The sequence below is a fragment of the Leptonychotes weddellii genome, chromosome 6 (genome assembly GCF_054177405.1).
Source record: "Leptonychotes weddellii isolate Sample4059 chromosome 6, ASM5417740v2, whole genome shotgun sequence".
Lineage (NCBI taxonomy): Eukaryota > Metazoa > Chordata > Mammalia > Carnivora > Phocidae > Leptonychotes > Leptonychotes weddellii.
In genome coordinates, this window is record NC_138374.1 from 14,942,865 (window position 1) to 14,963,786 (window position 20,922).

General features: G+C 42.0%; 2 long non-coding RNA genes across 4 annotated transcripts in view; one reads left to right on the forward strand and one right to left on the reverse strand.

Annotated features, from left to right (window-relative positions):
* Positions 1 to 20,922, forward strand: part of LOC115938655 (uncharacterized) — a 116,050-nt gene that overhangs the window by 15,749 nt on the left and 79,379 nt on the right. The window contains exon 4 of one of the 3 annotated variants that reach the window (XR_014146189.1): positions 16,626 to 16,740. The exons of 1 other annotated variant lie outside the window; for it this stretch is intronic. This is a non-coding gene — a long non-coding RNA (uncharacterized LOC115938655). Of the gene's footprint in view, positions 1 to 628; positions 5,338 to 16,625; positions 16,741 to 20,922 lie in introns of those variants that run through there. One more of the 3 variants, XR_014146191.1, reaches the window with a different exon arrangement.
* Positions 5,317 to 20,922, reverse strand: part of LOC145722139 (uncharacterized) — an 18,227-nt gene continuing 2,621 nt past the window's right edge. The window contains exons 2-3 of the long non-coding RNA XR_014146192.1: positions 13,501 to 13,553; positions 5,317 to 5,487 (exon numbers count right to left, since the gene is read on the reverse strand). This is a non-coding gene — a long non-coding RNA (uncharacterized LOC145722139). The remainder of the gene's footprint in view (positions 5,488 to 13,500; positions 13,554 to 20,922) is intronic.

Consider the following 20,922-nt stretch of genomic DNA (forward strand, 5'->3'; position numbering starts at 1 on the left):
TCAGGAAAAAAAACATCTCACCATTAATATTGTTTTGAATTACCCACCCTTATTTCAAAAGCCATGTGTCCATAAACCGTTTCTGGATTACCCCATCATCTGTGGGTGCTCAGACCTTTGAATCCACTGCATTCATCCTTTTTAAATCCATCCTTTTTAAAGCTCTCTGGGAATTCACAGTATTGGCCCTTACAAAGTCAAGTACGTATGGGGGTATAATACAAATATACGACCAATTGTTAGAGAACTCAAAATGTGAACTCGGGGCAGATCTCCACTTTTCACTCACTGGGTATTTTGACTGCAGTGACCGGTGACTATCCAGCTGCCCTGCCCATGATTTCAATAAATATTTGTTTAACTGAATTGTTAACCAACGCATGTAAGAACAAGCCGGACCTACATGCCTTGTCTCTTATAAATAGAATAAAAATAACCTGTGTAATTCATCAGATTAACTGATAAAAGGTTTTGTTCCTTTGCCTGGGGAGAGGGCCAGAAAGAGACCATTTAGAAGCTTGTCTTTTCCAAACCCAGCAGTTTAATGCCACTTGAATGGAAGAAAAACAGCCACAGTTATAATGATCTATGAGTTCATGTCTATCTTTTGCTTTTCCACCCATGAAAGATACGAAGTACTTTACGAGGGCCAGAGCTCAGGAGGGGATGCCGTGTGCCGCCCTCAGCCCCTGCCTTGTGGAACAGTCATTGCAAAGGAATGTTTATCCCTGCGTGGACTCTTCACTCTGGGGCTCACCACCACGCACACTGCTGTGCGTGGTTTCACTCCACCTGCCTCCTACCTTATTTTGTGGGGAGCAGTCTAATTATGCGGGGATGAGGACTTTCTTACAAATTTTTAATTCCTCTGGGCAGTTAATAAAAGAGAGCTAAGTATGGCTGTTTTAATCCTATCGATTAGAGTGGGAGGCTGAATAAGACAAATTCTCTCTATTGTTTACTTGATCATCTGTTTAAATTTTCTTTAAACGTGAGCCAAAAATCCTCGTTGCATTTTTAGTGATTGTGATCATCATTAAATAGTCGTCTTCTCTCCACACCTTCCTGTTGTGAAGTCTGTACAAATTGGGTTAGTTCCGGTCCAAAAGGAACTTGTAATTTAAAACAACATAAAGGCCAGTGTTTCTCAACCGGGGGGCAGTTTTGTGTCCCTGGAGGACATTTGGCAATGTCTGGAGATATTTTTGGTTGTTGTAACTTGGGGTGGGGGGTGGGGGTATGGTTTGCTATCAGCATCTAGTAGGTAGAGGCCAGGGATGCTGCTGATCATCCTGTAATACATTCAGAGCTCCACCACGAAGAACGACCTGGCCCAACATTTCAGTAGTACTGAGCTTGAGAAACCCTGATATAAACATATGGACTTAAGTGCACAAATAGTTTAAAAATGGTGGTAGATTGAGAAATGTCTACCTTCTATGGAGAACGTCTAGACAAGAGATGGGAGGGATTGCAGACAACTTAATGCTACCAGAATAGCCCCGGGTGGCAGAATTAACTTATCACCTTCCTTCCAGATTGCAGCAGGCTCTGTGAAAGGGATCGGGAGGGTGCAGGAGATCTTTTCCGAGGCGAGAGATCTTCACGAGTATGTATGATGACTTGAAATCATTCTGATTTTTACCACTGGGGTCTATGCCTGACAAGAATGCCAGTCATTTAGGAAACAATCACTACTCGCAAACCTTTTACATTGGAAGTGGCGGACTTTATTCTGTGATTTTGAAAGTACTCACAAAGGCCAGAAACGACAGAGAGTTCAGGATCATGTTAATTCAAAGACTAAAAAAGAGGAACCATTCAGCTAGCCCAAAGAAATGATTGCATCATTTCCTGGTGTGCGGTTCAGGTTAAAAATAATCTTTAATCCCCATCAAGAGCAAGCTGTCTTGTCAGAGAGAATTAGGAAATTACCTCCGAGCCAGGTTATAGGGTGGGGTGGAGAAGGGGCGATTCGTCAAGGAAGAAATTACTGCTGCGTTTTAGGATTAATCTGCATGACTGCAGAAAAGGTGGGGCTGAGGGGGTACTGATGTGAAGGGAGAGAGGAGGAAGGTGCATGGGGAAGTCTTGGTAGGTTTTCTGTGGGGAGGCACATGCGTGCTACCTGGGGAGGTGGGCGCTGACTCGAGGGTCTTGCAGCATTGGGCAGCTGGCTGTTCTTTTGTTCTCAGTCTTGGGCAGTCTGCCTTGGCCTTGAGTGCTCACGGAGATGGTAAACCACAAGCTCTGTGCCTATTGGGCCAATGAGGAACACGGGGAAGGCTGACCTTCGATGAGCCCTAGAGTCATCTTGGCATCTTGGCATCACCACAACACACTGGGGTCACCATTGCACAGGCTGTGAAGGAATGGGGGAGGGATGGCATCTGTTGAACATAGGAGGCTTTTTGACCTTTCAGATCAACTGTAGGTTTCAGCCAGCTGGCGGTCACCTCCTATTTGCCTCTGTGTTAAAAACTCCATTAAAAAAAAAAAGAACAACAAAAAACCCAGAGCTGTTGTAAATGTGCCCCGAATTCACATTAAAGGCACTCAAATATGAGCAAAGAATTGTCAAGGGCTGTGATGTCCTATCTCACTGTCCCTCCAGCCTTGTGATTGGGGCCAAGACCTACTGCTCTGGAAGTGATCAACTAGACTCATTCTACCTCGTCATTTCAGAGCCTGCATGAATATGCATCTTGTGGAAATTGACACTTGAAAGATTAAGGGTTGTTTTCTTTTTTTTTTTGAGGTTACACTGTACTGAGGTTGAAGTAAATCTTCACATCTGATCTTGTGTGTGTGTGTGTGTGTGTGTTTAAACTCAAAACCACAATAACTCTGGCATGGTTTTTAGACATGAGCAGTACCACGATATCCTGTGTAATAAGCAAAAGAAATAAACAAGAGAAATATGGTCTCCTTAGAAGTGTCTAACCCAAGTGGCAGAGTAGAAAACACACAGGCTGGACTCAGGTTTAGGCCGTACCTCACCTCTTACTAGTTACAGATCCTTGAGCAGTTCAGTTCATTTTTCTGAGATTTAATTATGTCATCAGCAGAATGGAAATAGCATTGCTTACTTCCTAGGACTCTAATCTGAAATGAATAAGCTCATGTGTATACGAGCCCTGCCTAGTGCCTGGCGTTTGGTGGGTACTTAATGAATAGTAATTATTACCATAATTTTTTTCCGTTAGAGAAGTACAGTGTCCCTTTGAGACATTGTTCTGTCAGTGATTATATATCACATTTTATAATATACCACAAAACCATGTAGTTACCAGTAGTCCGACAAATGCCAACACATTTTTCATTAGTATTATCACCAAAACCCCTCTGTGAGGCACTCGCCATGTGGAATTAAAACTTGCTCACCTGTTTGCCAATAGCACTGGGAAATCAAAGATATCTGCGCATACATAGATGCAAGCCAACTGTTAGAGAAAAATGCGTCGTAATGAATATGACATCATTTGGTTTGAAGGCTGTGGAGGTTTGGTCAGCAGAAGCAATAGCTCAAGGGAGATGCTGGGACTCTAGCCAATAACTTCTGACCTACAGACAGAGAAGAGACTCTGGGAACTGAAATGTCTCTTATCACATTTTAATTCAAAAAATAGAATCTTACACTCTGAGCCGAATATATAAATGGAATAAGATATCAGGAAGAGTAGTTTTCAGGTGATAAATAGTGCACTTGGCAAAGAGCTTTCTACATGTGGCATCAGTGAAGCATGGGACCTTTTCTCTGCGTATTCCCACCGTGCGTATCATCAAAACAGATGGATGTCTGGAACTTAATGATAATGCCATGCATTTATATAACACTTGTATACAGGGCACCTTGACATGTAGGACCTCAAAAGTGGGGGAGACTTATTGACTCGTCTGTCTCTTCATCCATCCATCCATTCATCCATCACCCATCCATCTATCCACCCACCTACCCACCATCCCCTCCATCTATCTATCCACCCATCCATCCATTCAACCAACATTAATTGAATGCATACTTTCTGCCAGGCCCTGGGCTGGAGGCCAAGGCAACAAAGATGGAAAGACTCAATTCTACCCCTCACGGACCTTTCAAAGCACTGAGAGTTGGACGCAGTCAAAAGGGAGACATACTCAAAACTCAGTGAATTACACATGGGCTGGCCACATAGCAGACTTTTAGTAAATACCACATAAAGATGACAGAAATAAACAACAGGTGTGTGGAAAGAGATGCTGTTTCCAGCTCTCTCTGAATTATTTATTTTGAGAGCAAGGGACTTTGAGCCTGAGTTTCATCATTTCGGGCAGAATAACTCTGGTGAGTAGGTGGCTCTTGCCTCTCGTTCTAGCCCACATTCCTCATCTCCAGAGAGAATGTTTCCGTGGCTTGAAGCCTTTAATGGAGAAAGTTCTCCCTAACAGGCTGTCTTCACTTCAAGCGAGGGAGGGCCCTTTGCTGCATGCTTGGTCACTGACGATCCTGGTGGAGGGAGCCCAGGGATCATTTTCACGTTCAGCCGCTGAGCAGGCTGGATGGGGGCCATCTGTGTTACTCTCCCTTTATCTAAGATGGCTGTCCAGGGCAGCCAGGAATGGGTTTTTGAAAGAAATACTCAGAAAAGTTAAAAAATAGCATAAATGTCATCCCCCCGTTCCCTATCAAGTTGCGATTTATTGTTCATTTTAGTTTGTCTTCTGTGCCTTTTGCCAAGGATTTAGCCATGTATACTTTGGCTATTTTGAATTAGAATTTCAAACTGCATAGAAACTCTGGTGCCATTGTTTTTGTTTTTTAAACAAACAAACAAACAAAAAATTGAATTCTGCACTTGTCTGTTTTAAACATCAGCAAAACTGAAATTGATTGTCATATAACTCTAAGTTATAATAACTTTCACCTACTTGGATTCGGTCTGCAATTTTGGCATGAACTGATGGGAGTTAAAATATTGTGAAGCTTAAAAAAAAATTTATTTTCCTGGTTTGGATTTGAGAGGTTCTGGAAGTTTGAGATTGGAAAGGGATCATTAGAAAACACATCATCATCAATCAATTTACTGAGACAACGGTGTACATGGCGTTCCATTCCAGCTTTGCAGAGATTGTCCCATCAATTCTAATCTGGCCATTGTCACTGAAGCAGACAAAGAATCAATCAAATCAACAAGTATTTATGCAGGACTTATCACACACTTAGCCCAGTTTCAGGGTAGGACTTGGAAGAGGAGCGGGACAATGTGGCAGATGTCTAAGATACATTCCTTCATTATGTGAACAGTACAAAGGAAAATAGCAATTTTTTTTCCTCAAAATACTGTCTGTCTTGGACGCCTGGGTGGCTCAGTTGTTAAGCAGCTGCCTTCGGCTCAGGTCATGATCCCAGAGTCCTGGGATCGAGTCCCACATCGGGCTCCCTGCTCAGCGGGAAGCCTGCTTCTCCCTCTCCCACTCCGCCTGCTTGTGTTCCTGCTCTCGCTGTCTCTGTCAAATAAATAAATAAAATCTTTAAAAAAAAAAATACTGTCTGTCTTGATCATTAGCTTTGAATAGATGTACGATTTTAGGTTACAAAGTTGAAAATATTTTAACTGCTCAGTACTTTCAATGTCCAGTGAGTTATTCGGGGAAGCAAAAGCCCACAAATTTATTATACTGGTCTGGTGTTTTGACAATTGCTGCTGATTTGGGCAGCATAGAAAGGACCCTTCATCCTGTCTGCAGAAGAGCACAACAGTATAGAAGGGGCTTCAAGGGAATTATTTCCTCCCTGGCATCCCTGTTGCCGAGTGATCAACAAGTTTCTGCATACCAGTTGGTATTGTATGGTCTCTCAGGCCCACGAAGCTGACCAGCAGGCAGATGGACATTGATGTTCTGTCCATAGTCATGGAAAAGGGTTGGAAGTGGCCAGGTTATATAACAGTCTGACTTAAAGAGAAATCCAGACCCTTTTCCAAGAAATAAAGCAACACTTGGGAAGTATAAGGGGACTTTTCTCTGTACTGTCCAGCTAGGGAGGCGTTCAAAGCACCTGTGATTTTCCCAACAGCTCCATCAAGGTATAATTTACGTGGCATAAAACCCCACCTGTTGTAAGTGCACAGTTCAGCATGTTTTAGTAAGTTCATACGGTTGTGCAACCGTCAATATAATCCAGTTATAGAACACCCCCAAAGTTCCCTCAGGCCCATTTGCTGTCAATCCCTGCTCCCACCCACAGACCCAGACAACCACTGATCTTCTTTTTGTCTAGGAATTTTACATAAATGGAATCATACAATATGTTGTCTTTTGTGTCTGGCTTCTTTCACTTAGCATCATGTTTTTAAGGTTCATTCATGTTGTTTCATGAATCAGTAATTAGCTCCTTTTTATTTCTGAGGAGTGTTCCTCTGTATGGATAGATCATTTTGTTAATCTCGTCATCAGCCAATGAACATTGGGATCTTTTCCAGTTTTTGCTATAATATGCACTCTGTCACTGAAAACTTTAAGCAAAACATGACACTCATGATGAAATGGCAATTTGATCCACTCTTGATTTTGAATTGTTCATGTCACTGCCCCGTTCTAAAATAGACTTATATTAGGTCCACACGATATAAAGCACATCTGGAAGGGGGACGTTACTAAGTGGATAGTTTGTCCAATTAAGACTTCGGTTATGCCACATGAACCAGATCTTAGAGACTTGAGATGAGTCAACTCTTCCCAAAAGCAAGAGAAATTTGCCCAAAGACACTCTTACTTTTTTTTCTCTTACTATATCTGTTTCCTTACTCTTCAAGTACTGGCTCTAGCTACCCCACCCTTCCTCATTCACCCATAAGTATCTCATGGACCTTTCCTTGTGTTAAGGTAGGTGCAGTAGTAGATAGGAAAAAGGAGTCAAACATGAAGATTATAACCAGTTTTGCATAGGTACCCAACTCAGTTTTTTGAACATTTTCGACTGAGACCCACAGTAAGAAATACATCTTAGCATATATAAATAACTGAGACAAGAGTTTCGTCAAATGGTACTTAACAATACTGCGTGTGGTGCACTATGTTTTCTGTTTCATTAAAAAAAAATTGATTGCAATCCACTGAATGGATTTTGCCAACACTCATGGGTTGCATCTTGCAACTTAAAAAAAAGTTTCACAAAATGTTAACACTTTGGGATAAAGAGGGAGAGGACAATGCTTTCCATCCAGGAGGACTGGGGCATGGGAGAACCGTATGGGGGCTGAGCTGGGGGTGGATGGTGGTAGACAGAGGGTGTGAGGACCTTCTTAGCAACACAGATACCGCTCTGACCCTTGTTCATCTAATTTCCACCAGGGCTTGGAAGACAGTCCTCCGGGCAAGTCCTGTGTAACGAGGAAGCCAGGTCCCTGTGGTTTGGCAGAGGTGGGTGGCAGAAGGGATGACAGCGAGAGGAATTTTCCTTGCTTCCCGGCGAATAGAACAAGCCCAACCTCATAAAGCAAATGTGCCCTCAGTTATTCAAAATTTACTGCCCTTGGATTTGATAATACTTCTCTTGGAGTAGCTGAAGCACGCAAGAACCTAGCAGGTTTTATGATCTCCCTGGAAGACCAAACACTTGGGCTGTGTCTCCAATTCTTTTGGAATCAATAATTATCTTTGGTTTGTTTTTCTTTCCTCTTCGTCCAGTCCTTTAAAAATTCCTTCTCTAGCCTGTTTTCTCTCTGCTGTCTTTCTTATGAAATAACTAAAGCCGGACACTATAACAAAACAGCTCCTTTCATCAGTGCCACCCAGATCCTTTATTTGGTGGTACTTCTCTCTGTCCCTAATTCTTGAGGGTGACAAATGCTGGGACAGAGGTGGCTTTCAGATAAGCAGGAGAGGGATTTTTTTAAAAGACATTTATTGAGAAGTAATTACTGACTAAGCATTTGACATACTTTGTCTCACTTAATTCTTGAAATGAGCCTATGAGGAAGACACCCTTGCCCCCATTTTCCAAAATTGAAAGTGGGACTCAGAGAGGTTAGTTAACTGACCAGAGATCACAAAGCTATTAAGTGGTGGAGTTGAAATTCCAACCCGAGTCTGATGACTCTATAGCATGTGAGGTTGGTGGTACCCATCCAGCAAACGGTCACGGAGAAACTGTTATGCCCTGAGATGCTCATGGAATTGTACAATGCGACCTGGAAACAGTGAGAATGACCTGGCAGCTGTGGGAAGTTGGTCTGAGAGACCCGTGGGGGAGCAGCTGAGGGGTTGGAGGTTTATCTGGAGGAAGTGGGGAGTCCCTGGAGGTTTGTGAGCAGGGGAGTCATGTGGCAGATGGAAGCTGCCTCTGGCAGCAGATGGGAGGTGATGGGCATCTGGCTCAGGAAGGCGGTGGGGGTGGGGGTGGGGGGAGAAGGCAGAGAGGAATGCCATGAATGTGGGAGCCTGACCACACTTGATGGCTGATTCTGTCCAGGCATCAAAGCCTCCTGCTTACTCTTCCCGCCGTCGTGGCTGACCGGAGCGACCCCCTCCCTGGCTCATCCAAGACAACTCTTTTGGAAAAGTCCCTGAGCCCTTGTTAGTCCTGAATTCTGCTCCTGGGAGAAGCGCTGTTGCTTCTGGCCTCTGGCTGCTGCCGGATTTGGCTGGAGGTCTGTTTCTTGGGTATCCTGAACTCATTAGTGTGTGTGACAAGTTTAACTGCTCTCAACCACAACAAATTATTTCACATTTTCCCCAGTTGCGTTTACGTGATTTTGGAGCTTGTGAGTTTCCTCGCATTGGACCGAGTTCCACGGCGCTCCCTGCAATATGGTGCCCCCATCCGCTGCTCTTTCCTACAGCGTTTAGCCTAAAAAATCTTGAGTAAAGCCTGCCGCGTTGGTGGATTCCCATTTTCAACATTTTCCTCTAGCTTCATAATTTCTTCCACCCTGGACAGGATCTTGTGCTTCAAAAACATGGGGCTCAGGCTGGTACCGCCCATTACCGTGACCTCGGTGACTTCTGTCCCTCCCTGTGTTTGGCCACACAGCCCTTCCAGCCACGGTTGTTCACCTGACTCTTGATCTTTGGGAAAGAGGTGAAATGGTCACAGCACCTCACAACAGCCCACAACTGGGAAAGGTTGGGATTGTAAAGTTAAAAATGAAGGAAACAGCTTTAGCAAGCTGGGCCAGTTCTGCCTCTCAGAAACAGCACAATGCGGAGAACCCTTGATTTTCCAGTAATTTTCAAACTAAGACCAGGAACTGGGAAAAGTTGGACTGATGAGTAGGGATGGGGTTCACCGGCTGGGGAACCTAGGGAAGCTGACTTAATGGTCTCTGGACCTCAGGTTTCTTGTCTGTAAAATGGGTTCAGAGATCACCACTGCCTGCTAGAGTGGGCGCCATGGTTGAACGAGCTAACGTTCACAGCCGGCACAGGTGGGCAGGTCCTCAGCTTCTTGTCCCTTATTTGCATTCATGCCTTTGGCTTGTTGGTCCCTTACCCCCTCTGAGGCAGAGTAGACAGTGGTTAGAATGTGACCTCAGGGTCTGGATCCTGGCCCTGCTTACTGGTTTATATGTGACTTTGGGCAAGTTGACTTCAAAGTGCCAGTGCCTCAGTCTGCCCACAGGTGTACTGGGGCTGCTGTGAGAAGTAAGCGAGCTGATCTTTACAATCCTCGAATCTCAGGATTCTTAGGAGCCCCCAGCTGGTCAAGGGAGCAGTCCTCTGCTCATCTTCCCCTTTCTTGCAGTTACTTATTCCTTCTCTCCGATGGAAGATCTAACACAACTTGGAATTCAGGGCCAGTGAGGCCCGTGATGAGTCTTGGATTCTATATGTGACTTCTGAGAAAGCTGCAGAGCAATAGTCTCAGCTTTAGAAGCTTTAGAAACTCTCCGTCTTCTGGACACATTTCCTGTGGCTGTCAAGCCCTATGAACGGGCTAGTTCCTTTGGAAAAAAAAAATTTAGAAAACTTAATTTTTTAAATATTTTAAGAAATTGTGGTAAAATGTATATAACATTTGACATTATAAAATTTGACATTCTAGCCATATTTGAGTGTACAGCTTGGCGGCATGAAGTACATTCACATTGTTGTGCAACCATCACTGCCGTCCATCTCCAGAGCTTTTTCACGTTGTAAAACTAAAACTCTGTCTCTTAAACACCGACTCCCCGTTCCACTCTCCCTCTGGCCCCTGACAAGCACCATCCTGCTTTGTCTGTCTGTGAATTTGATGGCTCCAGGTACATCATACAAGTGGAATCATACAGTATTTGTCCTTTTGTGTCTGGCTTCTTTCACCAGGCATAGTGTTTTCAGGGTTCATCCATGTTGTAGCAGGGGTCAGAATTCTTCCCCTTTTAGGGCTGAGTAACGTTGATCCCACAACAGGGAGATCATGACCTGAGCCGAAACCAAGAGTCGGACACTTAACCAGCTCAGCCACCCAGGCGCCCCCGTCTTAACCATTTTTAAGTGTATAGTTCAGTCGTGTTAAACACGTTCAAATTGTTGTGAAACAGATCTCTAGAACCTCTTCATCTTCCAAACCTGAAACTCTATACCTATCAAAAAATAACTCCCCTTTCCCTTCTCCCCCAGCCCATGGTAACCATCATTCTACTTTCTGATTCTATGAATTTGACTACCTTCCATACCTCATGGAAACGGAGTCATACAGTGTTTGTCTTTTTTGACTGGCTTATTCGGTCACATTTTGTGACTTCACGTACTGTCCTCAAGGTTTATCCATGTTGCCGCAAGCGACAGGATTTCCTTCCTTTTCCAGGCTGAGTAATATTCTATTGTATGGGGAATACGACATTTGGCTTGTCCGTTCATCTGTCGGTGTGTATTTGTGTTGCTTCTACCTCTTGGCTATGGTGAACGGTGCTGCTATGAACCTAGCTGTGCAAACAGCTCTTTGGGACCCTGCTCTCAATTCTTTTGGATATATACCCAGAAGTAAGGCTGCTGCATCATAGGGTAGTTCTATTTTTAATTTTTTAAGGAACCCCCACACTGTTTTCCATAGTTGCTGCTCTAATTTTATAATCCCATCAATAGGGCACAAGGGTTCCATTTTCTCTACAACTTCACACAAGCTTGTCATTTTCTGTTTGTTTGTTTATTTTTTTTAGTAGCCATTCTAATGGGTGTGAGGCGATAACTCATTGTGGTTTTGACTTACATTTCTCTGATGATGAGTGCTGTTGAGCATCTTTTCATATGCTTGTTGATGATTCATATATCATCTTTGAAGAAATGTTCATTCAAGTTCTTTGCTCATTTTTACATCAGGTTATTTGATGATATCATTGTTGAGATGGAGGAATTCTTTAGCTATTCTGGATATTATCCCTTTATCAGATACATGATTTGTAAACCTTTTCTCCCATTCTGCAGCCTGCTTTTTCACTCTCCTGTTTGTATCTTTTGATGCACAAAAGTTTTTGAGTTTGATATGGTCCCATTTTGGCTATTTTTGCTAAGTAACTTCTTTTTTTTTTTTTTTTTTTAGATTTGATTTATTTATTTGAGAGAGAGAGAAAGAGAGAGAGCACAAATGGGGGTGGGGGGCAGGGCAGAGGGAGAGGGAGAAGCAGATTTCCTCCTGAGCAGGGAGCCAGATGCAGGGCTTGATCCTAGGACCCTGAGATCATGATCTGAGCTGAAGGCAGATGCTTAACTGACTGAGCCACCCAAAGCACCCCTAAGTAACTTCATTTTAAGACAAAGTAAAGTGTGGTTATTTTCCCTGTGTACATGTTATATTCTGAATAAGCTTGTAGATTTTAAGGCCAGTGGAACAGATCTATAATAATAATAGCAAATCATAACATCTCCCTATCATTTCATTTGGTGCCAGAGGAAAAAAGATGGTCATGATGTTTATTTTAGAATAGTCCGAAATCAGGGTGAGTAGTGCAGAGGTTAAGTGCAGTCTCTATAGTCTGTGTTCTGGGCCCATGTCCATGCCCCTCCTGGCCAGTTCTCTAAGCCTTAATTCCTTATCTTTAGAATGAGATAAGAACAGCTGCTATGTTATCTTGAGAATTAGGTGTGCTAATGTCGGCAGATTGCCTGGCACAAAGTAAGGATGGGCTCAGTAAACCCAGGCCATTGCTCTTCTAATCCCACGTTGACAGATGTTCCCTGCTGTTCCAGAAGTTTTCATTAAAAAAGGCATGGTGGCAAAACTATCGAGACAATAAAAAGCTCAGTGGTCACCAGTGGTTCAAGGAGGGGGTGGGGGTGACTAGGTGGAGTGCAGGGGATTTTTAGGGCAGTGAAACTATTCTGTATGATAATAGTGGATACATGCAATTTTGCATTTGGTAAAACCTGTAACATAGACAACACACTAGAAAAATGAAGGTGAACTATGGACATCTTTTAAAGATACTGTATCAATATGGGCTCTTCAGTTGTAACACGTGTGTCACACTAATGCAGGATGTTACTAATGGGGGACACCATGTATGAGGAGAGGGTAGTACTGTACTGTCTACTCAATTTTCTTTTAAACCGAAACTGCTCTAAAAGATGAAGTCTGTTAATATTTTTTATTTTTTTTTAAAGATTTTATTTATTTATTTGAGAGAGAGAGACTGAGAGACAGAGAGCACAAGAGGGAAGAGGGCAGAGGGAGAAGCAGACCCCCTGCCGAGCAGAGAGCCCGATGCGGGACTCGATCCCGGGACTCCAGGATCATGACCTGAGCCGAAGGCAGTCGCTTAACCAACTGAGCCACCCAGGCGCCCTGTTAATATTTTTTAAAAAGGCGTGGTAATCAACAATACAATGTGTGTTCCCACCTCATTCCCTCCATCCTGGGGGAAACACATCCTCTGAGTGCACCTGCCATTAGGTGTCGTCTTGAAGTTCTCTCACCGTTTGATTGTCTGCAGCCCCCATTTTATCCTTCACCAGGTTTCTCTCCTGAGGCACCATCTAATGGGAAAGGGGTTTTGGCTGGATCTGTCATCCCCTGACAAGGAAAGACAGGACTGTTCTCTCCTTTCTGAGATTAACGTGAACAGCCAAAGATGGAGGGGCTGGGGCAAACAGTGAGAGTATTCATGACTCACCCGGGGCTTACATTTCAAACAGAGGCATTCACCTGCAATAGGTTCTGGTCCTAATTACAAGACGTCATCTCTTACTAGCTGCAGTATGGGTCAGCAGTGTCCTGTAAATAATAATTACAATCTCATGTCTTCCAGGGGTATCTGGGCCCCCCCAAGGCTGACTCTAGGGGACTGCTCTTAAACGCTGTGCTGTTCCCCTTCTACCTGTGCTGATTACTCTCAAACTAATGGTTGCCATTTTTCTTTTTGAACCAAATGAAAAGATGGGGAGAGAATATAGCTTACATTGAACGCCAGGTAGAGCAGCCGACAGCACATTCGTATAGAAATATTCTGTACCAAGCCATTTTGCCATGTTTAGATCACTTCTCAGCCTTGGGAACTGAAGTGCAGTCACAAGCTTATGAACTGTCCTTAGCATTGGACACACCTCTGTCATATCCACCTTGAATGGTGCCTTTTGGTCATTTCAGCTGCACTGCCCTGAAAGACAAAGACGTCAAGCTGAAGGTAAATAATATCAAGTGCAGAATACTCTTGGGTGTTTGAGAAATGGCCATAATAAATAATATAATATTAGATTGTTGAAAAGCTTTGAAATTTTCCTCCAGTTGCTGAGCATAGCCATCATGGCTACCCTCCGGTATGCCCTTCTTTGAAGTTACTCTCCACCCACAGCCCTCATCGAAGGCAGGGGCCAATTTGGCAATGTTTGCCTTATGTGATTGGCCCTTTGGCCCCAGCTGATTGGGTCACAGGGGCTCCTGACCTCAGAGGAGAAATGCTGAATGGGGACAGAGAAGCTAGAGTTTACTGGGGCCCCTGGAGCCCTAAGGTCATGTGAAGATGAGGCTTGGGCATGTGTCCTGGGAAGCCAGCTGCTTAGCTTGAGGGTGGGAAGCAGAGGTTATGTGCCTCACACAGGGAGGGCAGACGTGCAAGGAGAGGCAGAGACAGGACGACACCCGCCCCAGAGAGAGAGACATGGACAGGGTAGCAGTCTGCCGCCTTTCCAGGTCCCTGGAGGCCCGCTAAACTTCCTGTACTAGGATCCCAGGAGAGGCTCCCTTTGCCTCATAATAACCCCCTTCTTAATTGTGCTTTTGGGGAATCAATATCTGTTCCTACTACCAAATGCTGTGGGTGGAAAGCCCTCTGATGCTGAGTGTCTGTCTGTCCCATCAAAAGCAGACTCCTTTAGGAATGCATTTCAAAAATGGGCAAAGGACTTTAATAGACCTTTCTTTGAAGAAGATACACAACTAACCAATGACCCTATGAAAAGATGCTCTATGTCATTAGTCATGAGGGGAACGCAAATCCAAACCACAATGAGATACCACTTCATATCCTTTAGGATGGCTATTATTTAAAAAAAAAAAGAAGAAGAAGGAAAATAACAAGAATTGATGAAGATGTGCAGAAAGGGGAACCCTCCCATGTTGTTGGTGGGAATGTAAAACGGTACAGTGCTGTGGCGATTCCTTAAAAAATTAAACATAGACTTACCCTATGACCCAGCAATTCCACTCCTAGGTGTAGATGCGTAAGAATTGAAAGCAAAATCTCCAATGGCTACTTGCACATGAATGTTCAAGTGTGTGAATAATTGCATTTTTCACAATAGTCAACGGGTAAATAACCCAATGTTCATCAATATTTTTGGTATGGATAATCAAAGGTGGTCTATCTATACAATGGGATATTATTCAGCCTTAAAAAGGAATGAAATTCTGATACATGCTACACCATGGATGAACCCTGAAAATGTGCCTACTGAAAGAAACCAGACACGGAAGGACAAATGTTGTATGATTTCACTTATATGAGGTACCTAGAATAGTCCCATTCGCAGAGACAGAAGTAGGATGGTGGTCACCAGGGGCTGAGGGGAGAGGGGAATGGGAGTTGTTTAATGGGGACGGAGTTTCAATTTTGCAAGATGAAAAAGTTCTGGAGATGGATGATGGTGATGGCTGCCCAACAGTGTGCACTTAATGCCACTGGATTATATACTTAAAAATGGTTAAAATGGGAAATTTTATGTTATGTATGTTTTGCTACAATAAAAACAAACAAAGGGCCGTGGGGAACAGATTCCTTTCCTTCCTTCATCATTTTGTCACGGTCATTGAGCATCGAACAAATGCGATTTGATGCTTCCTTATCATGAAGTTTCTATGCTGCTGTAAGTAGGTGAGACATAGTGATGTGATAAGGGGGAGCTGATTGTTGTCTGATCTGTGTTGTAACAAGCATCGTTCCAGACCAATTGGAGTCAAGTCCTGAAATGGTGAGCAAATGAAGGATGATTGTGTACTTATTCAGTGGAGCTGCTCCCTCTGAGAGCACACATGTCTAAACCTTTGATGGACACACTCTTTTGAAACTTCTTCCTAATAATACAGTGGTGTGTCTTTTCTTACCATGTTAGTAATTTTGTCCACACTGAACACAAAGTTTCCCCTGTAGGTTGTTAAAATTAAGTTAGGAAGAATGTTCATCACAGAACTATTATGATAATGAAAAAGCTACAAACAATCTAAGTGTCTAAGGTAGAGATATAGTTAGGTCCATCATGGTATATCCATACAATAGAATATTATACAGCCATTAAAAAATCACATTTCTAAGGATATTGAAGGATGTGAGGAAATGCTCACAATATAATGTTGAGTGAAAAAGCGGCATACAAAACTGGATATTTATCATGGTTCTAATTTTTTATGACCATACCTGTATAGAAAATTATTTTAAGGAAAAATACTAAAATGTTAATTTTAGTGTTATTCTTTTTCATATTGTATGATTATTTCAGAGCAGAAAAATTATAAGTAATTTGATTTTTTTCCTTATACTTTCTTGTTTTGTTTTTTTTTTTCTATAAGGCATAATGTAAGTTATTTTTATATTCAGGAAAGTTAAATGTTACTAATTTTCTTAAAAAGAAAGTGAGGGGTGCCTCAGTGGCTCAGTTGGTTAAGCATCCAACTCTTGATTTTGGCTCCGGTCATGGTTTCAGGGTTGTGAGATCAAGCTGCATTGGGCTTGCACTGGGTGCATGGAGCCTACTTGCGATTCTCTCTTCCCTCTCCCCCTCCACCTACCCCTCCCCCGCAACGTGCACTCTCTCTAGAAAGAAAGAAAGAAAGAAAGAAAGAAAGAAAGAAAGAAAGAAAGAGAAAGAAAGAAAGAAAAAGAAAGAAAGAAAGAAGGAAAGAAAGAAGGAAGGAAAGAAGAAAGAAAGAAATGGAGAGAAAGAAAGAGATGGGTTAGTTTTGGTGCTCAAAGGAGTCGAGTGCAGTACTCTCAGGGCAGTTTCAAAGGCCCAGAAGCCCTTGACCCTTGTCCTAGGTCTGCAGTTGTCTTGTAGGTTAAGAGCATTGCTGAGTGGCAGTTTCCAGCCCACTGCTCCTAGAGACATCAGCTTGGTGCATCATTTATTTTGTTTGTCAACAATTAGAGGTGGCAATGCAGCCACCTGCTTCTTTTAATAGAATTTGTGTCTGACTTTGATCACTCACTGTTGTATTGACACTTTTTCTCTAATTAAAGGTTTCACTACCTGTCCCCTGCACCAATCCAAAGTTGCATAGACCCTTCTGCTCCCAAGCCTCCAGCAGCCCCCATTCTCCAAAGCTTTAGAGTTCCTGATTGCTTACTCAAAAAGGTGAGTGATTCATGCCTGGAATTCCAGGGCTTGTTTATAATCTACAGGGCAGTTATTCTGGGGAACTTTGAATTCATCTTGGTTTGAGTTTTGCGGAAAGAACTAGATTACTCTTCTTCCCCAATAAAGTGCATTCCCAGCTTGCTATTGTATGGGATACTTAAACCACAAACAAAATAAAAGCCAGTGACATACTTCCTGGTGTTAGCATCACGGGCATTATTACAAAAGGAAAATTAGGCCAGCAATTCAATACAAGTGTTATTTTATACTGCTTGTTATCATTTTTCCTGATGAGAACAGTACCTCAGATTCTGCAGGAATTGTTACATTTGTGTTTTGTAAATATAAACCTTATCATTGGCCTAAGCGTCTTCTCTTGGAATATTTAGGATATTTAGTGTGACTTGTCTATCTTGTGCACTACATGAATCAATGTGTGACTGTGTAGCAAGAATTTAACTCAGAGTTATTAAAATCTATCACCACCAAGTAAAACACTTGTTTGCAATGGCTGAGGAATATTTTTTTAAATTAAATAATAATGGTAATATGTTCTTGGGCATTCTTTAAGAAAGTCACCCTGGGTCTAGGAAAAGCACCACGTTCTTTGAAAACTTTGGAAACAAATCACTTTCCTTAGCCAAAATGGAAGCAACTAGGCGATTAAAATGATTATCTACTTTGAAAGCAGAGACTACAAGATTGAAATATAAAATACCCTCACAGAGGAACTTAAAAAAACAAAACCTTAAAATAAAGACTAATCTAGAACACTTGCTAGAAAGAGCAGCCAATGTTATCAAATTCAGTTCTACCAGCACAATGCACCCTTGAGAGTCTTGTTTGACATTGTTGAATATTGAGACTGTTTGGACACAATTATGGCTATTGTTGGTCACAGCTCTGGCATGACACTAAACTAACACACTTGCGCTGTCATTGTCTCAAGGTCAAGTTCAGACCATACCAGAAAGCTTAGCTACAGCTGAGTGGGTGACAAGTACAAGATCAAGGCTATTTGCTATGGTGACTGAACACCTCCATTGTAAGAACAAAATTTTTAATCAACGTGACATTTTATTCAAGTAGGGAATAAATCTAAATATTTAAAAAATATTTAAAAAATTTTAAATAGTAAATATTTAAAAAGAAATGGATACCCAGTGGGGAGAGGCCATGGAATTCCTCTAACAAGTCTCTCTTCTGGAAATAGCTAGGGAAACCCCCAAAAGCACAGAAAATGCCTCACCTTAAAATGGTGAACCCCTGCTAAAATTAAATGTCCATCCTGGGAGCTGACCAAGGAAGGTCATTACAAATCAACACATGAATAAAAGTTTTAGGAATGTAATCCACCAGGTTATAAACATCAACTGTTTAGTCAACTTTTGTTGATTGATTTTCATGTCGTCAAAAAAATCTAAATATTTATGGTGGCATTTAACAAAGCAGTATCCATCTATTGATTTAATTTAGCATGCTAAAGCTTCCTTTAAAACTGGGAAGAAGAAATAATTTAGGGAAAGTAGTTTATGATTATTGCTTTTAACTTTGTCGAGATGTAATTCATATATAATTCATCCATTTAAAATCGACAATTCAGTGGCTTTTAGTGTATTTACAGAGTTGTACAACCATCACCATGGTCAATTATAGAATATTTTCATCACCCCCAAAAGAAACCCTATATCCCTTAGCCATCACTTCCTAATCTCCCCTTAACCCCACATCACCTCCAGCCTTAGGCAACCACCAGTCTACTTTCTATCTCTATAGATTTGCCAATTCTGGATATTTCATATAAATAGAAATAATATAGCATGTGGTCCTTTGTGATCTGGCTTCTCGCACTTGGCATATTGTTTCCCAGTTTCATCCATGTTGTAGCATGTATCGGTTTTTCATTCCTTTTTGTGATTGAATAATATTCCATTATATGAATATATCACATTTTATTTATCCATACATCATCTGATGGATGTGTGGGTTTATCCACTTTTTGGCTGTTATGAATAACGCTGTTGTGTACATTTGCATACAAATCTTTGTGTGGAGATATGTTTTCAGTTCTTGTGGGTAGAAGCATAGGAGTGGAATTGCTAGGTCATATGGTAACTGTTTAACCTTTTTCTTAAACATTTGACCCAGCATGTATTTATATATAACTCAAGCAGATAACCCTTAGAACTCTTACTGTGACTCTAGTTTATCCTATTAAGGCTGTTGATTGAGACACTCCTAGGACATGCAAGTCTCTCTCACTGCTCAGTACCAGAGTTTTCTATATTGATTTGTATTTATGTATGTGACACCTCTCTCCAAAATAACATAATGTGACAACTTGGAAATTATATGGCTTATAATGATAGCACCCCTTAAAGGAGGGCAGACAAAGTTAGGTAGAGACACTGGGATGCTTAAAGTCATAGTAATTTGTGGTGGCCTGAAATAAGATCTTAGACCACCTAATCACCATGTCTACACCCAGAAGATGTAGTATGTGACTATCATCTAAATTATAATGAGAAAGAGCTTTCTCTTTATGGGCACAGGTCCCTCTTACTTTTCCTTCCTAGGAATATTAACAGTGTTTCCAGGGGTATGTGTGTATGTGTGTGTGTGTGTGTATTTATGGTGTATGAACCAATTAACTTGAAATAGGTAAGATTCTCTCCTTGTGTAGGGCAATGTAAACACTTCTTCAAACAAGGAGTTTAGTAGCAATTTTCAAGTATACGTGTCACCCAGGTAGCTTTGGGAAAATTTTAAACAGATACTTTTCATTAGTTCTAAGACTATACTCTTATTTTTATATGTATTTTTCCCTGTAAAGCCTTTAATTCTTCTAGAAACCTTTTATCTGAAAAGGTTTACTTTATCAAGGTTTATGTTCTTATAAGTTTTGGCATTTCATTCATTCATTCATTATATTCATTCATTCAAATCCATTCATTTATTGAAAGCCAGTGGGAATTTCAAGGTACTTGGAAAGAGATCAAGAGAGGGACATTTGATGGGATTGGAGAGGTGGGCAGAGATGGATCTTGTAGAGCTCTGGGGGTTTGGTAATAAGGATTTTGGGTTTTGTTCTGTGTTCAGCAGGAAGCCACAGATGGGTTTCAAGGGAGGATGTGATATGATACGTTTGAAGAAGATACCTCTGAAGTATTGGAAATATAGGGCCATTCAACAATCCACAAGAGAGATGATGGTGGCTTGGATTAGGGAGGTGGCAGTGTAGATCTGAGAAGAGGATGGGTTGGGGATATATTTTGGGAGTAGCTATAGAAGTGAAATTGAGAAAGATGAGAGAGAGAGAATGAATCAAGCATTACTCCTAGACATTGAGAGGTGGGATAGAAGAAAAGGGTCTTGCAAAAGGGATTCCAAAGAGGCAGAGATAGAATAGAAGGCAAACCAAGAACATGGGAGTCACAGGAGCCAAGAGAGAAGAATGCCTTGAGAGGGAGGGAGGGAAGAAGAAGCTGGAGGTCTTGATCAGGGCAATTTCAGTAGAATGACAGGGAGATAAGAGTAGAATTGGATTACCACGGGTTAAGGAGTGAAAGGGAGGTGGATCTAGTGGGTGTATAGACAATTCCTTTGAGAAGTTCGGATGTGAGAAAGAGCACAGAAATGGGGAAGTGGCTGAGGTGGATGAAATAGGGAGTTTCTCTTAACATTAGAGACAGGAGTGCACTTGTTCATTAATGAGGACGAAGGAAAAGACAGAGAGAGAGATTGCTAGCTAATCACTATTCTTTTTTTGTTTTTTAAATTTTATTATGTTATGTTAGTCACCATACAATAAATCATTAGTTTTTGATGTGGTGATCCACGATCCATTGTTTTTATATAACACCCAGTGCTCCATGCAGTACGTGCCCTCCTTAATACCCATCACCAGGCTAACCACCCCCGCTCCCCCCTCCCCTCTAAAACCCTGTTTGTTTCTCAGAGTCCATAGTCTCTCATGGTTCATCTCTCCCTCCGATTCCCCCCCTCCATTTTTCCCTTCCTTCTCCTAATGTCCTCCATGCTATTCCTTATGTTCCACAAATAAGTGAAACCATATGATAATTGACTTTCTCTGCTTGACTTATTTCACTTAACATAATCTCCTCCAGTCCCATCCATGTTGATGTAAAAGTTGGGTATTCATCCTTTCTGATGGCTGAG